The sequence below is a fragment of the Dendrobates tinctorius genome, unplaced genomic scaffold, assembly GCF_039654945.1.
Source record: "Dendrobates tinctorius isolate UK_male_01 unplaced genomic scaffold, ASM3965494v1 ptg000151l, whole genome shotgun sequence".
Classification (NCBI taxonomy): domain Eukaryota; kingdom Metazoa; phylum Chordata; class Amphibia; order Anura; family Dendrobatidae; genus Dendrobates; species Dendrobates tinctorius.
This window is the reverse complement of record NW_027361818.1, coordinates 20,649-40,913: the sequence shown is the minus strand read 5'-3', so window position 1 is coordinate 40,913 and position 20,265 is coordinate 20,649. Positions and strand designations below refer to the sequence as shown.

The window sequence follows — 20,265 nt, the reverse complement described above, 5'->3', positions numbered from 1 at the left end:
ATGATCTATGTGATTATTGTTATGCTGTAATGTCTATTGTCTGTACAAATCCCCTCTGAAATGTAAAGTGCTGCGGAATATGTCGGCGCTATAGAAATAAAATTATTATTATTATTAAAAAATGTATTAGCTGTTGAAATTCATCTGGCCAGAGCCTTTTCTTTAGACATTATCTGATGAAAGGAGTTGGGAGACCCTTATGCACATTAAATGGTCTGACCATTTTTCCAAAATTGGGTGTAGACAAATTTTATCTAAAGTTGATCATGTCCTTTATTCTCAATTCAGCCTCGTGGCCACAACGAGGCTGTCACTTTTGCATCCGATATAGCCAGACCATAAACCAAAATATCCAGTTAATCTGTATTAGATGTGTCCACACATTTATATGAGATTTGTAATCCTACAATCTGTGATGACTATCACCGCTATCATTGCCCTAAATCTGGCCAACTAAATAGACCAACAGGATGCGAGTTGTTGGGTTGGTTGCCCTAATGACCCGCACTCATTCAACCTGTACAGATCATCGAAGAAAAAATCCAACATGTCTAACCAGAATTTTGATCAACTACAAGTGTTTGTTGGTAAATGGTCAAAATAAAAGATTGTTCATTTAAAAAGAAAAAAATGATGATCATTTATTACAGTAAAAATCGGCCATGACCATCAACTTTGGCTAAATGTGTATGGCCAGATTAGTAAATGCTGCCTAAGGAAAAAAGGTGGACATCTTATTAACATTCTCCAAGGTTTTACACCTTTGATGTCTTGAATTTGCATAACATTTAACATATGAGAACAAAGAAGGCTGAGCCCTCACCATGCTCAGTGTCACTCCATTCACAGTAAGGTATTGTCCTCCTCAGAAGTGTGCAGAGAAGTGTGCGTATTGTATAGGTGTGTTGTGGGGTAAACCAGTCACAAACAAAGCTAAAAGGGAAATGTCTTCTGTCAGGACAGATGACCCCAATTAGGGTGCTAATGAGTTGATCATTTTTTACCTGATACTAAAACTTGACCAAGACTCAGGCACCCGCCAGTCATATAATACTTGTAGTTGTCCTATTGGCTAATTACCCACATGGGTGCCTGGAAGTATTCCAGCAGACTTGGACTGTCCCACAGGAGAACAGGAGAATCCTCCGATGGACCTCTGTGAAGGAGTGGGCCACTACCCTCTTAGTTGGGCAGTACTTGGCACAATATACAGTACTTGACATCACCATGTACACACAAAGACGTCATCTACCAATCTACCCAGTTCATTGTTATATAAATTTGTCACCGAGGATAATGTAGTATTTGCATGTAGCTGAAAAGTGAGGCCCTGGAATTGGTTATTGGTGGGCCCTTGACATCCCAGTCTGACACTGTATTTTAGGATGCCTATAGTCAGGGTCGTACTGGCCCACCAGAGAACCAGAGGATTTTCTGGTGGGCCAGGCACTGACACCTGCTGGCATACTGGCCAGCAGCTGTCTAGGGACCCCACTGCCCCAGGGGCCCCCAGCCAGTGGCGTGTCGCTGATAGCGGCACACCCAGCTGCTATGGGGCCCCTGAGTCAGTGGGTGTGGAGAGGAGTGAATATCATTTCACTTTAATAGCGGGTAGTGTTAGCCACAGGATGAGGCTAACTCTGCCCGCATGTAAAGCCGGAGGTGGGCCCCTCCTGCAGGACGGCTTACCCTGGGTGGAGTGCAGCTGCAAGGATCTGATGCGGCTTCCTGTCTGACATAGCGCAGCTGGATGACATCATCATTCAGCGCGCTGTTTCAGACAGAAAGCGGCCAGCGAGCAAGAGGCTGCCGGGATGTGCTGTGGGGAACTTGCGGAGAGGTGAGTGGTGCTGTGGGTCTGTCTGCCTGTGTGCGTGTGTGTATGTGGTGCAGTGCTTTGTGTGTGAGTGAGAGAGAGTGGTGCTGTGTGTGTGTGTGAGTGAGAGAGAGTGGTGCGGTGCTGTGTGTGTGAGTGAGAGAGAGTGCTGCGGTGCTATGCGTGTGTATGTGGTCCAGTGCTTTGAGTGTGTGTCAGTGAGAGAGAGAGTGGTGCGGTGCTTTGTGTGTGAGTGAGAGTGGTGCGGTGCTGTGTGTATGAGTGAGAGTGGTGCGGTGCTGTGTGTGTGAGTGAGAGTGGTGCAGTGCTGTGTGTGAGAGAGAGTGGTGCTGTGCGTGTGTATGTGGTGCGGTGCTTTGTGTGTGTGAGTGAGGGTGGTGCGGTGCTGTGTGTGTGTGTGTATTGGAGACCGGCAATGATGGGGGTGGTGGGGAAGGAGGCAATGATGGAGGTGGTGAAGTGGGCAATGATGGGAGAGAAAGCAGTGATGGTTGTGGTGTAAAGGACAATGATGATAGTGGTGGAAAGGAAATAGTGGTGGGGGAGGAGGCAATGATTGAGGTGGTGGAATAGGCAATGATGGGGGTTGTGGGTGAGAAAGCAACGATGGAGGTGGTGGAAAGGGAAATGATGGGGATGGAGGGGGAGAACGATGGAGTGGGAGAGGGCCTACATTATACCCTATGAGAGGGGCTGCATTATACTTTGAGGGGGATACATTATATTCTGTGACAGGACTGCATTATTCTTTCAGGGGACTACATTATATCCTGAGGGGGCTACATCATACTATATGAGGGGGCTACAGTATACTCTATGGGGGGCTGTATTATATTCTGTGGTGGGGCTGCATTATTTTCTCAGGGGACTACATTATATTCTGGGGGGCTACATCATACTATATAAGGGGGCAACATTATGCCCTATGAGGGGGCTACAGTATACTCTATTGGGGGGTTCCATTATAATCTTTGGTGGGGCTGCACTATACTATATGAGGGGGGCTGCATTATACCCTATGAGGGTGCTACATTATATTCTATGGTGGGGATTGCATTATACCTTATGAGGGGGTTGCATTATATTTTGTGGGGTGCTGCATTATTTTCTATGAGGTGGGCTGCGTTATTTCATGAGGGGGCTACATTATATTCTATGAGGGAGGCTACATTATATTCTGTGAGGGAGGCTACATCATATTCTATGAGGGGGCTACATTATATTCAATGAGGGGGCTACCCCAACCTCTGCTACATAATTAAGACGTGTACTACCTTATATTATACCCTGATATTAGTGCGTTTTACCACACAATTGGTGGTCTTGTATTTATTTCTCTGTAGCTGTAAGGGGGTGAAGTGCAGGAAGCGCCGGGGGAGGGCTGCCTCCTCTGCTCCGTGCCCAGAACCATTGAGCAGGACAGCAGGTTCCCTGGGGGACAGTAAAGGAGCCAGGAACAGGAAGGGAGCAGGGCAGAGAGTGGGAAAAGAGTGCGCGCTTTCCTCAGAGTAGCCAGGGGAGGAGTCAGGAGAGGACGGCGACACAGACGGGGAGAGAGACAGAGCTCCCATTGACAGAGTAAAGACCGGGGTACCGCGCACAGAGACTGCAGACCGTGAGTACCTGAGGCCGGGTACTGCAGTAACAGCAAAGGTGCGTCCTGATCCCTGTGAAAAGACTGAGACCCGTGCAGAGGCGGAGGCCTGTATAGAGATGGAGGCCGGAGCAGAGACCGTAGCCCGTGACTACGTGAAGCTGGAGCCAGCAGTGATGGATGAGGTGTGTCCTGACCCCCGTGTGAAGTCTGTGTCCAGTGCAGAGACAGCAGATAGTGCAGAAACAGCAGCTAGTATGGAGACAGCAGCACGTGCAGAGACAGTGATCCATGTAGGGACCGTGACCCGCGTGCGCAGCTCCGGTACCCCCTGATTCCTGCTGAGAGATCTAACAGGGGACGGAGTGTTGTTTCCCTGGGAGAGGCTGTTGTGCTTAGATAAAGCACTCAGAGCAGAGGGGACCCCGTTTGCTCAGTAACCCCTCTGCCTCCAGCATTAACCCTTGAGACATCAGTGGAGGAATGTAAAGACACAGAGTACAGAAGGACTACATACAACAAGAGCTGCGGGTGATTCGGCGCCAACGTGGAAGAAGAGTGACCCTTCAATCAAGACCCCTTGAGGCTGATAATTTCCTTCCTTATAAGATTAATAAATCCTGTTTATTCCTCTTTGACCGTTTTCAGTGTTTGTTCTCATAATATCAATACTGCGCCGGTATTTTTCCTGTATTAATCCCTGTAAATAAACCTCCTGTTAGTCCGTCTGTTCCGTGGAGACATACACAGCACCTGCACCTTATTACATAGCTACATCGTGGGCCCCAAGAATGATATTCTCTGGTGGGCCCAAGGTGCTCCAGTCCGACTCTGCCTATAGATATGCCACTGGATGTACCCAAGACGTGACCTGATTGTTGGGTGTAAAGGGACTAATAACAAAGTCGAAAAGTTTAATGTGTGATGTACGGTGTGTTAATTTGAAAAGCTCACAACGTAATATAGAACAAACAATACCAAACACAAATCAGTGACTTGGATAATTAACCCTCCGTCCTAAAATGAGGTTGTGGCAGCCTAATACAGACCAAACTGAGGGATCAATTTAATCTTTTCATCACCAGCTGGTCTTCTGGGCTGGCTGGCGTAAGAGACTCCAAGGTGAAGCATAAGAGCCAGTTTAGGATGAAGCTCATCAGTAAGTTTGGAGAGACAATTATCTTGTATGGACAAGGACAACAATATAATTTAAGATCTCATGGAAGGTGGCCACACAAACGCTTTGCATAAAGTAGAGTTTGTCCCTCATGGTTGTTTCCTCTTGTGAACCCAATTTACTTCCTTCTGATACTTTGGATATATAGATACAGTGCTTTGCAAAAGTATTCGTCCCCCTGGAACTTTTCAACCTTTTCCCACATATCGTGCTTCAAACATAAAGATACCAAATGTAAATTTTTGATGAAGAATCAACAACAAGTGGGACACAATTGTTGAGTTAACTGAAATTTATTGGTTATTTTAAATTTTTGTGGAAATGCAAAAACTGAAAAGTGGGGCGTGCAATATTATTCGGCCCCTTTACTGTCAGTGCAGCAAACTCACTCCAGAAGTTCATTGTGGATCTCTGAATGATCCAATGTTGTCCTAAATGACTAATGATGATAAATATAATCCACCTGTGTGTAATCAAGTCTCCGTATAAATGTACCTGCTCTGTGATAGTCTCAGGGTTCTGTTTGATGCACAGACGGCATCATGAAGACCAAGGAACACAACAGGCAGGTCCGTGATACTGCTGTGGAGAAGTTTAAAGCTGGATTTGGATACAAAATGATTTCCAAAACTTTAAACATCCCAAGGAGCACTGTGCAATCGATCATATTGAAATGGAAGGAGTATCATACCACTGCAAATCTACCAAGACCCGGTGTCCCTCTAAACTTTCATCTCAAACAAGGAGAAGACTGATCAGAGATGCAGCCAAGAGGCCCATGATCACTCTGGATGAACTGCAGAGATCTACAGCTGAGGTGGGACAGTTTTTCCATAGGACAACAATCAGTCGTACACTGCACAAATCTGGCCTTTATGGAAGAGTGGCAAGAAGAAGGCCATTTCTCAAAGATATCCATAAAAGTGATGTTTAAAGTTTTCAACAAGCCACCTGGGAGACACACCAAACATGTGGAAGAAGGTGCTCTGGTCAGATGAAACCAAAATCGAACTTTTTGGCAACAATGCCAAACGATATGTTTGGCGTAAAGGCAACACAGCTCATCACCCTGAACACACAATCCCCACTGTCAAACATGGTGGAGGCAGCATCATGGTTTGGGCCTGCTTTTCTTCAGCAGGGACAGGGAAGATGGTAAAAATTGATGGGAAGATGGATGGAGTCAAATACAGGACCATTCTTGAAGAAAACCTGTTGGCGTCTGCAAAAGACCTGAGACTGGGACGGAGATTTGTCTTCCAACAAGACAATAATCCCAAACATAAAGCAAAATCTACAATGGAATGGTTCACAAATAAACATATCCAGGTGTTAGAATGGCCAAGTCAAAGTCCAAACCTGAATCCAATCGAGAATCTGTGGAAAGAGCTGAAAACTGCTGTTCACAAACGATCTCCATCCAACCTCACTGAGCTCGAGCTGTTTGCCAAGGAAGAATGGGCGAGAATTTCAGTCCCTCGATGTACAAAACTGATAGAGACATACCCCAAGCGACTGCAGCTGTAATCGCAGAAAAATGTGGCGCAACAAAGTATTAAGTTAAAGGGGCCGAATAATATTACACACCCCACTTTTCAGTTTTGGAATTTCCACAAAAAATTAAAATAACCAATAAATTTCAATCAACTTCACAGTTGTGTCCCACTTGTTCATTCTTCACCAAAAATTTACATTTGGTATCTTTATGTTTGAAGCATGATATGTGGGAAAAGGTTGAAAAGTTCCAGGGGGCCGAATACTTCCCAAGGCACTGTATACAGGACACACCACTGAGCAGCAGGAATGAGGTTACAATGGTCAGTAACAGTTTTCTTGAGGACTTTCCCTGTGTCCTCCTTCCTCATATGCAGAATTTCTATCACCTTCTGGCCACCAGTGAGGATCTCCTCCTCTCCACACTTCCATGGCTTGAGGGCTTCCTCACTTCTTTTACTGACAAACTTCTCATAATGAAGTGTGAAAAGTGGAAGGTGTCGAGAAGGCAATCTACAAGCATCATTAGGAGAGTCACAAACTCCTGTCCACACACAAGGCAAACTTGGGGTTTACAACCAAAAGGTGTCCTCAAATCCTCCTACATTCTCATTTTCTAATTAAAATGAAAAGTCTTTCCCAGAAATGTTATGGAAGGACAGATTACAAACCCAGAAATTCATATTAGGCCAAAAATTGTACTTGGTCACAGAGGCATAGCTAGTGGATCAGAAGATGGCACAAACTGCTGAGCTCAGAGATTGGATACAGTAGATGGCAGGAGCCGCTGAGCTCAGTGATTGGATACAGTAGATGGTAGGAGCCGCTGAGCTCAGTGATTGGATACAGTAGATTGCAGGAGCTGCTGAGCTCAGTGATTGGATACAGTAGATGGCAGGAGCCGCTGAGCTCAGTGATTGGATACAGTAGATGGTAGGAGCCGCTGAGCTCAGTGATTGGATACAGTAGATGGCAGGAGCCGCTGAGCTCAGTGATTGGATACAGTAGATGGCAGGAGCCACCGAGCTCAGTGATTGGATACAGTAGATGGCAGGAGCCGCTGAGCTCAGTGATTGGATACAGTAGATGGCAGGAGCCGCTGAGCTCAGTGATTGGATACAGTAGATGGCAGGAGCCACCGAGCTCAGTGATTGGATACAGTAGATGGCAGGAGACGCTGAGCTCAGTGATTGGATACAGTAGATGGCAGGAGACGCTGAGCTCAGTGATTGGATACAGTAGATGGCAGGAGCCGCTGAGCTCAGTGATTGGATACAGAAGATGGCAGGAGCCGCTGAGCTCAGTGATTGGATACAGTAGATGGCAGGAGCCGCTGAGCTCAGTGATTGGATACAGTAGATGGCAGGAGCCTCTGAGCTCAGTGATTGGATACAGTAGATGGCAGGAGCATCTGAGCTCAGTGATTGGATACAGTAGATGGCAGGAGCCGCTGAGCTCAGTGATTGGATACAGTAGATGGCAGGAGCCACTGAGCTCAGTGATTGGATACAGTAGATGGTAGGAGCCGCTGAGCTCAGTGAATGGATACAGTAGATGGCAGGAGCCACTAAGCTCAGTGATTGGATACAGTAGATGGCAGGAGCCGCTGAGCTCAGTGATTGGATACAGTAGATGGCAGGAGCCACCGAGCTCAGTGATTGGATACAGTAGATGGCAGGAGCCGCTGAGCTCAGTGATTGGATACAGTAGATGGTAGGAGCCGCTGAGCTCAGTGATTGGATACAGTAGATTGCAGGAGCTGCTGAGCTCAGTGATTGGATACAGTAGATGGCAGGAGCCGCTGAGCTCAGTGATTGGATACAGTAGATGGTAGGAGCCGCTGAGCTCAGTGATTGGATACAGTAGATGGCAGGAGCCGCTGAGCTCAGTGATTGGATACAGTAGATGGCAGGAGCCACCGAGCTCAGTGATTGGATACAGTAGATGGCAGGAGCCGCTGAGCTCAGTGATTGGATACAGTAGATGGCAGGAGCCGCTGAGCTCAGTGATTGGATACAGTAGATGGCAGGAGCCACCGAGCTCAGTGATTGGATACAGTAGATGGCAGGAGACGCTGAGCTCAGTGATTGGATACAGTAGATGGCAGGAGACGCTGAGCTCAGTGATTGGATACAGTAGATGGCAGGAGCCGCTGAGCTCAGTGATTGGATACAGAAGATGGCAGGAGCCACTGAGCTCAGTGATTGGATACAGTAGATGGCAGGAGCCGCTGAGCTCAGTGATTGGATACAGTAGATGGCAGGAGCCTCTGAGCTCAGTGATTGGATACAGTAGATGGCAGGAGCCGCTGAGCTCAGAGATTGGATACAGTAGATGGCAGGAGCATCTGAGCTCAGTGATTGGATACAGTAGATGGCAGGAGCCGCTGAGCTCAGTGATTGGATACAGTAGATGGCAGGAGCCACTGAGCTCAGTGATTGGATACAGTAGATGGCAGGAGCCGCTGAGCTCAGTGAATGGATACAGTAGATGGCAGGAGCCACTAAGCTCAGTGATTGGATACAGTAGATGGCAGGAGCCGCCGAGCTCAGTGATTGGATACAGTAGATGGCAGGAGCCACCGAGCTCAGTGATTGGATACAGTAGATGGCAGGAGCCGCTGAGCTCAGTGATTGGATACAGTAGATGGCAGGAGCCGCTGAGCTCAGTGATTGGATACAGTAGATGGCAGGAGCCGCTAAGCTCAGTGATTGGATACAGTAGATGGCAGGAGCCGCTGAGCTCAGTGATTGGATACAGTAGATGGTAGGAGCCGCTGAGCTCAGTGATTGGATACAGTAGATGGCAGGAGCCACTAAGGTCAGTGATTGGATACAGTAGATGGCAGGAGCCGCTGAGCTCAGTGATTGGATACAGTAGATGGCAGAAGCCACTGAGCTCAGAGATTGGATACAGTAGATGGCAGGAGCCACTGAGCTCAGTGATTGGATACAGTAGATGGCAGGAGCTGCTGAGCTCAGTGATTGGATACAGTAGATGGCGGGAGCCGCTGAGCTCAGTGATTGGATACAGTAGCTGGCAGGAGCCACCGAGCTCAGTGATTGGATACAGTAGATGGCAGGAGCCACCGAGCTCAGTGATTAGATACAGTAGATGGCAGGAGCTGCTGAGTTCAGAGATTGGATACAGTAGATGGCAGGAGTCGCTGAGCTCAGAGATTGGATACAGTAGATGGCAGGAACCGCTGAGCTCAGTGATTGGATACAGTAGCTGGCAGGAGCCGCTGAGCTCAGTGATTGGATACAGTAGATGGTAGGAGCCGCTGAGCTCAGTGATTGGATACAGTAGATGGCAGGAGTCGCTGAGCTCAGTGATTGGATACAGTAGATGGTAGGAGCCGCTGAGCTCAGTGATTGGATACAGTAGATTGCAGGAGCTGCTGAGCTCAGTGATTGGATACAGTAGATGGCAGGAGCCGCTGAGCTCAGTGATTGGATACAGTAGATGGTAGGAGCCGCTGAGCTCAGTGATTGGATACAGTAGATGGCAGGAGCCGCTGAGCTCAGTGATTGGATACAGTAGATGGCAGGAGCTGCTGAGTTCAGAGATTGGATACAGTAGATGGCAGGAGTCGCTGAGCTCAGAGATTGGATACAGTAGATGGCAGGAGCCGCTGAGCTCAGTGATTGGATACAGTAGATGGTAGGAGCCGCTGAGCTCAGTGATTGGATTCAGTAGATGGTAGGAGCCGCTGAGCTCAGTGATTGGATACAGTAGATGGCAGGAGTCGCTGAGCTCAGTGATTGGATACAGTAGATGGTAGGAGCCGCTGAGCTCAGTGAATGGATACAGTAGATGGCAGGAGCCACTAAGCTCAGTGATTGGATACAGTAGATGGCAGGAGCCGCTGAGCTCAGTGATTGGATACAGTAGATGGCAGGAGCCACCGAGCTCAGTGATTGGATACAGTAGATGGCAGGAGCCGCTGAGCTCAGTGATTGGATACAGTAGATGGCAGGAGCCGCTGAGCTCAGTGATTGGATACAGTAGATGGCAGGAGCCGCTAAGCTCAGTGATTGGATACAGTAGATGGCAGGAGCCGCTGAGCTCAGTGATTGGATACAGTAGATGGTAGGAGCCGCTGAGCTCAGTGATTGGATACAGTAGATGGCAGGAGCCACCGAGCTCAGTGATTGGATACAGTAGATGGCAGGAGCCACCGAGCTCAGTGATTAGATACAGTAGATGGCAGGAGCTGCTGAGTTCAGAGATTGGATACAGTAGATGGCAGGAGTCGCTGAGCTCAGAGATTGGATACAGTAGATGGCAGGAGCCGCTGAGCTCAGTGATTGGATACAGTAGCTGGCAGGAGCCGCTGAGCTCAGTGATTAGATACAGTAGATGGCAGGAGCTGCTGAGCTGAGATTGGATACAGTAGATGGCAGGAGCCGCTGAGCTCAGAGATTGGATACAGTAGATGGCAGGAGCCGCAGAGCTCAGTGATTGGATACAGTAGCTGGCAGGAGCCGCTGAGCTCAGTGATTAGATACAGTAGATGGCAGGAGCTGCTGAGCTCAGAGATTGGATACAGTAGATGGCAGGAGCCGCTGAGCTCAGAGATTGGATACAGTAGATGGCAGGAGCCGCTGAGCTCAGTGATTGGATACAGTAGCTGGTAGGAGCCACCGAGCTCAGTGATTAGATCCAGTAGATGGCAGGAGCCGCTGAGCTCAGAGATTGGATACAGTAGATGGCAGGAGCCGCTGAGCTCAGAGATTGGATACAGTAGATGGCAGGAGCTGCTGAGCTCAGAGATTGGATACAGTAGATGGCAGGAGACGCTGAGCTCAGTGATTGGATACAGTAGATGGCAGGAGACGCTGAGCTCAGTGATTGGATACAGTAGATGGTAGGAGCCGCTGAGCTCAGTGATTGGATACAGTAGATGGCAGGAGCCGCTGAGCTCAGAGATTGGATACAGTAGATGGCAGGAGCCTCTGAGCTCAGTGATTGGATACAGTAGATGGCAGGAGCCACTGAGCTCAGTGATTGGATACAGTAGATGGTAGGAGCCGCTGAGCTCAGTGATTGGATACAGTAGATGGCAGGAGCCACTAAGCTCAGTGATTGGATACAGTAGATGGCAGGAGCCGCTGAGCTCAGTGATTGGATACAGTAGATGGCAGGAGCCACCGAGCTCAGTGATTGGATACAGTAGATGGCAGGAGACGCTGAGCTCAGTGATTGGATACAGTAGATGGCAGGAGACGCTGAGCTCAGTGATTAAATACAGTAGATGGCAGGAGCCGCTAAGCTCAGTGATTGGATACAGTAGATGGCAGGAGCCGCTGAGCTCAGTGATTGGATACAGTAGATGGTAGGAGCCGCTGAGCTCAGTGATTGGATACAGTAGATGGCAGGAGCCACTAAGCTCAGTGATTGGATACAGTAGATGGTAGGAGCCGCTGAGCTCAGTGATTGGATACAGTAGATGTCAGGAGCCACTGAGCTCAGAGATTGGATACAGTAGATGGCAGGAGCCACTGAGCTCAGTGATTGGATACAGTAAATGGCAGGAGCCGCTGAGCTCAGTGATTGGATACAGTAGATGGCGGGAGCCGCTGAGCTCAGTGATTGGATACAGTAGCTGGCAGGAGCCACCGAGCTCAGTGATTGGATACAGTAAATGGCAGGAGCCGCTGAGCTCAGAGATTGGATACAGTAGATGGCAGGAGCCGCAGAGCTCAGTGATTGGATACAGTAGCTGGCAGGAGCCGCTGAGCTCAGTGATTAGATACAGTAGATGGCAGGAGCTGCTGAGCTCAGAGATTGGATACAGTAGATGGCAGGAGCCGCTGAGCTCAGAGATTGGATACAGTAGATGGCAGGAGCCGCCGAGCTCAGTGATTGGATACAGTAGCTGGTAGGAGCCACCGAGCTCAGTGATTAGATACAGTAGATGGCAGGAGCCGCTGAGCTCAGAGATTGGATACAGTAGATGGCAGGAGTCGCTGAGCTCAGAGATTGGATACAGTAGATGGCAGGAGCTGCTGAGCTCAGAGATTGGATACAGTAGATGGCAGGAGACGCTGAGCTCAGTGATTGGATACAGTAGATGGCAGGAGACGCTGAGCTCAGTGATTGGATACAGTAGATGGTAGGAGCCGCTGAGCTCAGTGATTGGATACAGTAGATGGCAGGAGCCGCCGAGCTCAGTGATTGGATACAGTAGATCGCAGGAGCCACCGAGCTCAGTGATTGGATACAGTAGATGGCAGGAGCCGCTGAGCTCAGTGATTGGATACAGTAGATGGCAGGAGCCGCCGAGCTCAGTGATTGGATACAGTAGATGGCAGGAGCCACCGAGCTCAGTGATTGGATACAGTAGATGGCAGGAGCCGCTGAGCTCAGTGATTGGATACAGTAGATGGCAGAAGCCACTGAGCTCAGAGATTGGATACAGTAGATGGCAGGAGCCGCTGAGCTCAGTGATTGGATACAGAAGATGGCAGGAGCCGCTGAGCTCAGTGATTGGATACAGTAGATGGCAGGAGCCGCTGAGCTCAGTGATTGGATACAGTAGATGGCAGGAGCCTCTGAGCTCAGTGATTGGATACAGTAGATGGCAGGAGCCGCTGAGCTCAGAGATTGGATACAGTAGATGGCAGGAGCCTCTGAGCTCAGTGATTGGATACAGTAGATGGCAGGAGCCACTGAGCTCAGTGATTGGATACAGTAGATGGTAGGAGCCGCTGAGCTCAGTGATTGGATACAGTAGATGGCAGGAGCCACTAAGCTCAGTGATTGAATACAGTAGATGGCAGGAGCCGCTGAGCTCAGTGATTGGATACAGTAGATGGCAGGAGCCACCGAGCTCAGTGATTGGATACAGTAGATGGCAGGAGACGCTGAGCTCAGTGATTGGATACAGTAGATGGCAGGAGACGCTGAGCTCAGTGATTGGATACAGTAGATGGCAGGAGCCGCTAAGCTCAGTGATTGGATACAGTAGATGGCAGGAGCCGCTGAGCTCAGTGATTGGATACAGTAGATGGTAGGAGCCGCTGAGCTCAGTGATTGGATACAGTAGATGGCAGGAGCCACTAAGCTCAGTGATTGGATACAGTAGATGGCAGGAGCCGCTGAGCTCAGTGATTGGATACAGTAGATGTCAGGAGCCACTGAGCTCAGAGATTGGATACAGTAGATGGCAGGAGCCACTGAGCTCAGTGATTGGATACAGTAAATGGCAGGAGCTGCTGAGCTCAGTGATTGGATACAGTAGATGGCGGGAGCCGCTGAGCTCAGTGATTGGATACAGTAGCTGGCAGGAGCCACCGAGCTCAGTGATTGGATACAGTAGATGGTAGGAGCCGCTGAGCTCAGTGATTGGATACAGTAGATGGCAGGAGCCACTAAGCTCAGTGATTGGATTCAGTAGATGGCAGGAGCCGCTGAGCTCAGTGATTGGATACAGTAGATGGCAGGAGCCACTGAGCTCAGAGATTGGATACAGTAGATGGCAGGAGTCGCTGAGCTCAGTGATTGGATACAGTAGATGGCAGGAGCTGCTGAGCTCAGTGATTGGATACAGTAGATGGCAGGAGCCGCTGAGCTCAGTGATTGGATACAGTAGCTGGCAGGAGCCACCGAGCTCAGTGATTGGATACAGTAGATGGCAGGAGCCACCGAGCTCAGTGATTAGATACAGTAGATGGCAGGAGCCGCTGAGCTCAGTGATTGGATACAGTAGATGGCAGGAGCCGCTGAGCTCAGTGATTGGATACAGTAGCTGGCAGGAGCCGCTGAGCTCAGTGATTAGATACAGTAGATGGCAGGAGCCACCGAGCTCAGTGATTAGATACAGTAGATGGCAGGAGCTGCTGAGCTCAGAGATTGGATACAGTAGATGGCAGGAGCCGCTGAGCTCAGAGATTGGATACAGTAGATGGCAGGAGCTGCTGAGCTCAGTGATTGGATACAGTAGATGGCAGGAGCCACTGAGCTCAGAGATTGGATACAGTAGATGGCAGGAGCCGAAGAGCTCAGTGATTGGATACAGTAGCTGGCAGGAGCCGCTGAGCTCAGTGATTAGATACAGTAGATGGCAGGAGCTGCTGAGCTCAGAGATTGGATACAGTAGATGGCAGGAGCCGCTGAGCTCAGAGATTGGATACAGTAGATGGCAGGAGCCGCTGAGCTCAGTGATTGGATACAGTAGCTCGCAGGAGCCACTGAGCTCAGTGATTAGATACAGTAGATGGCAGGAGCTGCTGAGCTCAGAGATTGGATACAGTAGATGGCAGGAGCCGCTGAGCTCAGAGATTGGATACAGTAGATGGCAGGAGCCGCTGAGCTCAGTGATTGGATACAGTAGATGGCAGGAGACGCTGAGCTCAGTGATTGGATACAGTAGATGGCAGGAGACGCTGAGCTCAGTGATTGGATACAGTAGATGGCAGGAGCCGCTAAGCACAGTGATTGGATACAGTAGATGGCAGGAGCCACTAAGCTCAGTGATTGGATACAATAGATGGCAGGAGCCGCTAAGCTCAGTGATTGGATACAACAGATGGCAGGAGCCGCTGAGCTCAGTGATTGGATACAGTAGACCACACAACCTGCTGAGCTCAGTGATTGGATACAGTAGATGGCAGGAGCTGCTGAGCTCAGAGATTGGATACAGTAGATGGCAGGAGCCGCTGAGCTCAGTGATTGGATACAGTAGATGGCAGGAGCCGCTAAGCTCAGTTATTGGATACAGTAGATGGCAGGAACAGCTAAGCTCAGTGATTGGATACAATAGATGGCAGGAGCCACTGAGCTCAGTGATTGGATACAGTAGACCACACAAACTGCTGAGCTCAGTGATTGGATACAGTATATGGCAGGAGCCGCTAAGCTCAGTGATTGGATACAATAGATGGCAGGAGCCGCTAAGCTCAGTGATTGGATACAACAGATGGCAGGAGCCGCTGAGCTCAGTGATTGGATACAGTAGACCACACAACCTGCTGAGCTCAGTGATTGGATACAGTAGATGGCAGGAGCTGCTGAGCTCAGAGATTGGATACAGTAGATGGCAGGAGCCGCTGAGCTCAGTGATTGGATACAGTAGATGGCAGGAGCCGCTAAGCTCAGTGATTGGATACAGTAGATGGCAGGAGCCGCTAAGCTCAGTGATTGGATACAGTAGATGGCAGGAGCCGCTAAGCTCAGTGATTGGATACAGTAGATGGCAGGAGCCGCTGAGCTCAGTGATTGGATACAACAGATGGCAGGAGCCGCTGAGCTCAGTGGTTGGATACAGTAGACCACACAAACTGCTGAGCTCAGTGATTGGATACAGTAGATGGCAGGAGCCGCTAAGCTCAGTGATTGGATACAGTAGATGGCAGGAGCCGCTAAGCTCAGTGATTGGATACAGTAGATGGCAGGAGCCGCTGAGCTCAGTGATTGGATACAACAGATGGCAGGAGCCGCTGAGCTCAGTGATTGGATACAGTAGACCACACAAACTGCTGAGCTCAGTGATTGGATACAGTAGATGGCAGGACCCGCTGAGCTCAGTGATTGGATACAGTAGATGGCATGAGCCCCTGAGCTCAGTGATTGGCTGCAGTGGTGATGTACGTTGTTGATGTGATGATACCACTGCAACAAAGCAACAAGACTCCATCTTAGCTGTGGGACTTGAGCAGAGCTGGAGAGCAGGAAAGGCGAGTACTCGCTCTATTTGTTATTTTAGGTATTTTAGAGCGTTTGTGGCCCTCTCTGAAAGTGGAAAATCCCTTTAACCCCTTAGCGCAATATCACGTCCATGTACGCGTTTGCCAGACTGATGGCATGCGGCCGATCTCTGCGGACATATTAATAGCCGGCGTCCGCCTCTGACATCCGCGGACAATGCTGAGCACAGACTGAACTTGGTAAGCATTTATACGCTAACGTCTGTCTCTGACACCAGCGTCTGAAGCGGGAATGATCACAGAATGAAGTCTCCTGTTGGAAGGTAAAAAAGAAAATAAAAAGTTTTTAAAAATATAAAACAAAATTTAAAAAAATATATAAAACTTCGAATCCCCCTCCAAGTAAAGAAATAAAATACAGTATATCCCGGTCTATATTTGCTATTGCCGCGATTCTAAAAGTCCAATGTAAGAAAATATAACATTTCTCTCACAATTTCATCGCATGTTTTACAGTAAGTGCATTGAATGTTAATAAAAACGGTGTCATTAAAAAAAAAAAATACAAGAAAACTAGTACAGCGATGTAGACGGGAAAAATAAAAAGGTTATGGCTCTTAGAAGGAGAGGAGGAAAAACTGAAAGCGCAATAAATTGGCAGAGGAAGGAAGGGGTTAACGCTGGATGGATTCCTAATCTGGGGGTTCAACTTCTACTCCTGAAAATGAATTTTGTCATAATTAGGACAAGTGGAGCAGATGTAGCCGAGGAGGCCACACATGCAATCTAATCCTCACACATTATACTAAATTCTAGATTATCAATTGAAAAAAAACAAACTATCTGCATTGGCCGGGAATCGAACCCGGGCCTCCCGCGTGGCAGGCGAGAATTCTACCACTGAACCACCAATGCTTGGATGGTTCCTCACTTTGCATGAGTCACTGTGCTCTGTCTTTAGGTGTCTCTACACATGAGTTATACTTTCTGCATTGTAGTGAGTTTTATATCAGATACTTTTGGAGTATTATTTTACATTTTATATATATATATATATATATATATATATAAAAGGGTAATGATATTTCATATGATGAGTAGTGGTGAGCGGAAGTACTCGCTTCTCGATTTTTTTCAGCACGCACCGAGTATTGCGACATGTTTAAGTCCCTGCGCCTGTAACTTTTGCGGCTGTTAGACACCCAAAACACATGTGGAGATTTTTCGTGTATGGCAGGCAGATCGCCGCGTGTGTTTTGGGTGACTAGCAGCCGCGAAAAATGCGGGGCGGTGACCCGAGCACCTGATACAAATTCAGGTAGGGAGCACTTGCGCTCATCACTAATGCTGGGGGCAGAGAGGGGTGGTCAGCCCATGATCCAATTTTAGGTAGTGTAAGATACGGAGCTGTGTGGACATCACGCTGTGTAAATGGGAACTAAGGGAACATTAATAAATGTTACGTGAATATTTAGAATTGAGAGTCCTCAGTGGTTGATACCTTTTAATGGCTAACTGAAAAGATGGTAACAAATTGCAAGCTTTCGAGACTACTCAGGTCTCTTCATCAGGCATTGACTAATATAAAATCTAGCCTGATGAAGAGACCTGCGTAGTCTCGAAAGCTTGCAATTTGTTACCATCTTTTCAGTTAGCCAATAAAAGGTATCAACCACTGAGGACTCTCAATCCTGAATATTCTTCTATCTACTGGCTAACAAGGTACAAAGATATACATCTTTCCTGTATCTAATTGTTACGTGGGCACTCAAGGTATTGTGTCAGTCACATGAAGGCACAGTGGGCATTATTACTCTAGTGGGCAAAATGTGGTCACTGCTTTTTAGAGCATTTTCACAAGATATTAATATTTTCTAGGGCACAATTTTACCATTTAGAGGGCACAAAAGATGCATTATTACTATGTAAGGGGCACAGTGGTGGCATTATTATGAGGGGAGGTAAAAGGAGCGGTAATATAGACACATACGGTAAGACCTCTCATTAATCTTATCTCATCTCCAGGATCATCAGAAAGAAAAGCCAATCATGTATATTTCTAACCGTGTCATGTCAAGGGCTCAGTAACAATCCTCAGCATCGCGTCTCAGAGCTGGTTTAGGGTTGGTAGAGGCCTCTGAGTAAAATGTGATGGGACCATCAATTCTAGTTCTCAGGACTCCCCTTTAACAGCCATATGTAAATGTCTACTTTAAGAATCATTTTAAGGGTTTTTTCTCTATCTCACGACTATGGATGACGTATTGAAAACTTTGCCAACTTTTTAAAATTGTCTCCGAGGGGACAAAAAATATTTTTTTTGCATAGTGATAACCCATTCTGGCAGACCCTGCCCCATCATGACCATTTATAACCCCTGAATGTGCCTCTCAATGTTGAGGCTTCACGAGGAGGCAATGAAAAAGTTTGGCAGAAGGCTGCTTTTGGAGGTTTAGGGAGGTTCCTGTGATATTTGGAAGATTTGATCAACCCTCAGGGAGTGTGGGACGTGTACTCTTTTTAGGGGAATCTCTATGACGTTCTGAGAAAGTTGGCAAGTCTGGAATGTCTGTATTGCCCATACACCCAGTACCGGGGGCAGATATCCGGAAATACAGAAATCTTTATGGCACTGGACATGTTTAGACAGGAGTCCTGGAGGATCTCACTGGTCCATGTGAATGACTCTTTTATCACCTTTCCATCTTTCTATCACATATTTGTGAAAAGTGTGATCACAAGATAGGAGAAGTTAGGAAGTGTGTGAGATGTGAGGACATTAAAGAGGCAATTGGTGGGAAGCAAGACTTTTTTTTAAAAAAATGCTCTTTAATTGAAATTTCTAGAGTCTGCGTGATCTGGGGAAGTCAAGTGACAACCAATATGGCCACCAGTTGACTTCACAATATGGCCACCAAGTTTTGATCTTCAATAGACTATAACAGTGTATACTAATTCAGCATAAACCCTGCAGTATACCACACTAAAACATCTAGAAAAACTTTATAGGAGAAAAGGATCAGAGAAAGGCATCACTCATAAAAAGATATCAAAATAGAGGCCTGATCACAAGATAGGTATACATTCATATACATAGATGTGGGTTGTGGAATGAGGACCCTGTGAAACCCCCATACACATTAGATTAATGTCGGCTGATATCAAGGTGTTTGGCCAACAAGCTGATGTTGTTGGGTGCGCCGGATGACTGATTGTCTTGGAAGATATCGATCAGGCACATCCTATTTTAGAAGGCCAATAATGTTGCACACCTGGAGAAAAGCCACCAGCAGAGATGTCAGGGTCTAATAGAGAACAAAGGAACCCTCAGTCTACCAAGCGTTTTTGTGTGATGGTCAAGATGGTTCAAAGCCAAATGATTGACCAAAGTATTGTTTGGCCTACATCCATTGTGTATGGGGGCTTTAATTCATAGACATGTGTGTTGCGTACAATCGGTGGGCCTTGTTGGGTCGGCATTGTGTGTTGTAGACATCTAAACTCATCTTGAATGGAAGCACTTTGCATACAGTCCAAACCTGACCATTTTTGGTGGGATCTTGACTGTCCATTAAAGAAAAACAATCCCATCTTATACGATGCTCTGTTGATCCAATCATGCATGGTCATAACCAAGCAAGTGTTGGCCAAATAGATATGGAGCCGACCCTTCACCCAAACCTCATACAGATGGGGATACAGTAATATGGAAAATTCTGAATTCTTCCCCTCCAGGCTTAGACCTCTGCACAATTGTGGTACTTTGGGGAGGTTCTAAGGTCAATAGGCTTAGCGCAAGCCTGGGCACTAAAGAAATTCTCTGCACCTCTATATACTGCTCTTTGCTTCAAGAATCTCATGACCAATCTAGATTTATATCTATTAGCTCCACCTGGTTTACTGATATCTGAATGCGGAAATGAAAATATATGAGAAAGATCTAAATTATCACTTGCGAAACATATGATGCCACAGGACAAGAACGTCCTGATATGAGAGGACTCCTACTGAGTCCTCTTCACCAATGCTCTTCATGCTGAGTCCTGAGAGGACTGAAAGTAGATAAAGCAACAGTAAAATAGTGGCAATTAAAAAAAAATCTGTAAAGTAAAAATGACGATAAGAAAAATTGAAAGTATTTAAAACCAAAAAATTTTGTTGCATTGGCCGGGAATCGAACCCGGGCCTCCCGCGTGGCAGGCGAGAATTCTACCACTGAACCACCAATGCTCTACATGCTGATAATCTGTGGCGAATTCAGCTGCATCTGTGACACTGGCCTGGAGTTAGGATCCTGTGCAATAACACATTTTTCATGACCTGTGAATTTTTTATATTAATGATCTATATCTGCCACTAGCAAAAAGAGATCTTTCTTTTGCACTTCTTATTCTCTATTTTACTTTTATTTGAATTGATCTGTTTTTTAGCATTTTGCTTAATTGTTCTTATTTTGTTTTTTTCTGTTTGTTGTACTTTCTAACCTTTACTTCTTGTTTTTGTGATTTTTCTT

The 20,265-nt window shown here is 47.3% G+C and overlaps 2 non-coding genes across 2 annotated transcripts; both read right to left on the bottom strand.

The window, feature by feature from the left end:
* Positions 1–16,596: 16,596 nt before the first annotated feature.
* Positions 16,597–16,667, bottom strand: TRNAG-GCC (transfer RNA glycine (anticodon GCC)). The gene has a single exon. It is a non-coding gene; the product is annotated as a tRNA-Gly (tRNA).
* A 3,244-nt stretch (positions 16,668–19,911) lies between these two features.
* Positions 19,912–19,982, bottom strand: TRNAG-GCC (transfer RNA glycine (anticodon GCC)). The gene has a single exon. It is a non-coding gene; the product is annotated as a tRNA-Gly (tRNA).
* Between the last annotated feature and the right edge of the window lie 283 nt (positions 19,983–20,265).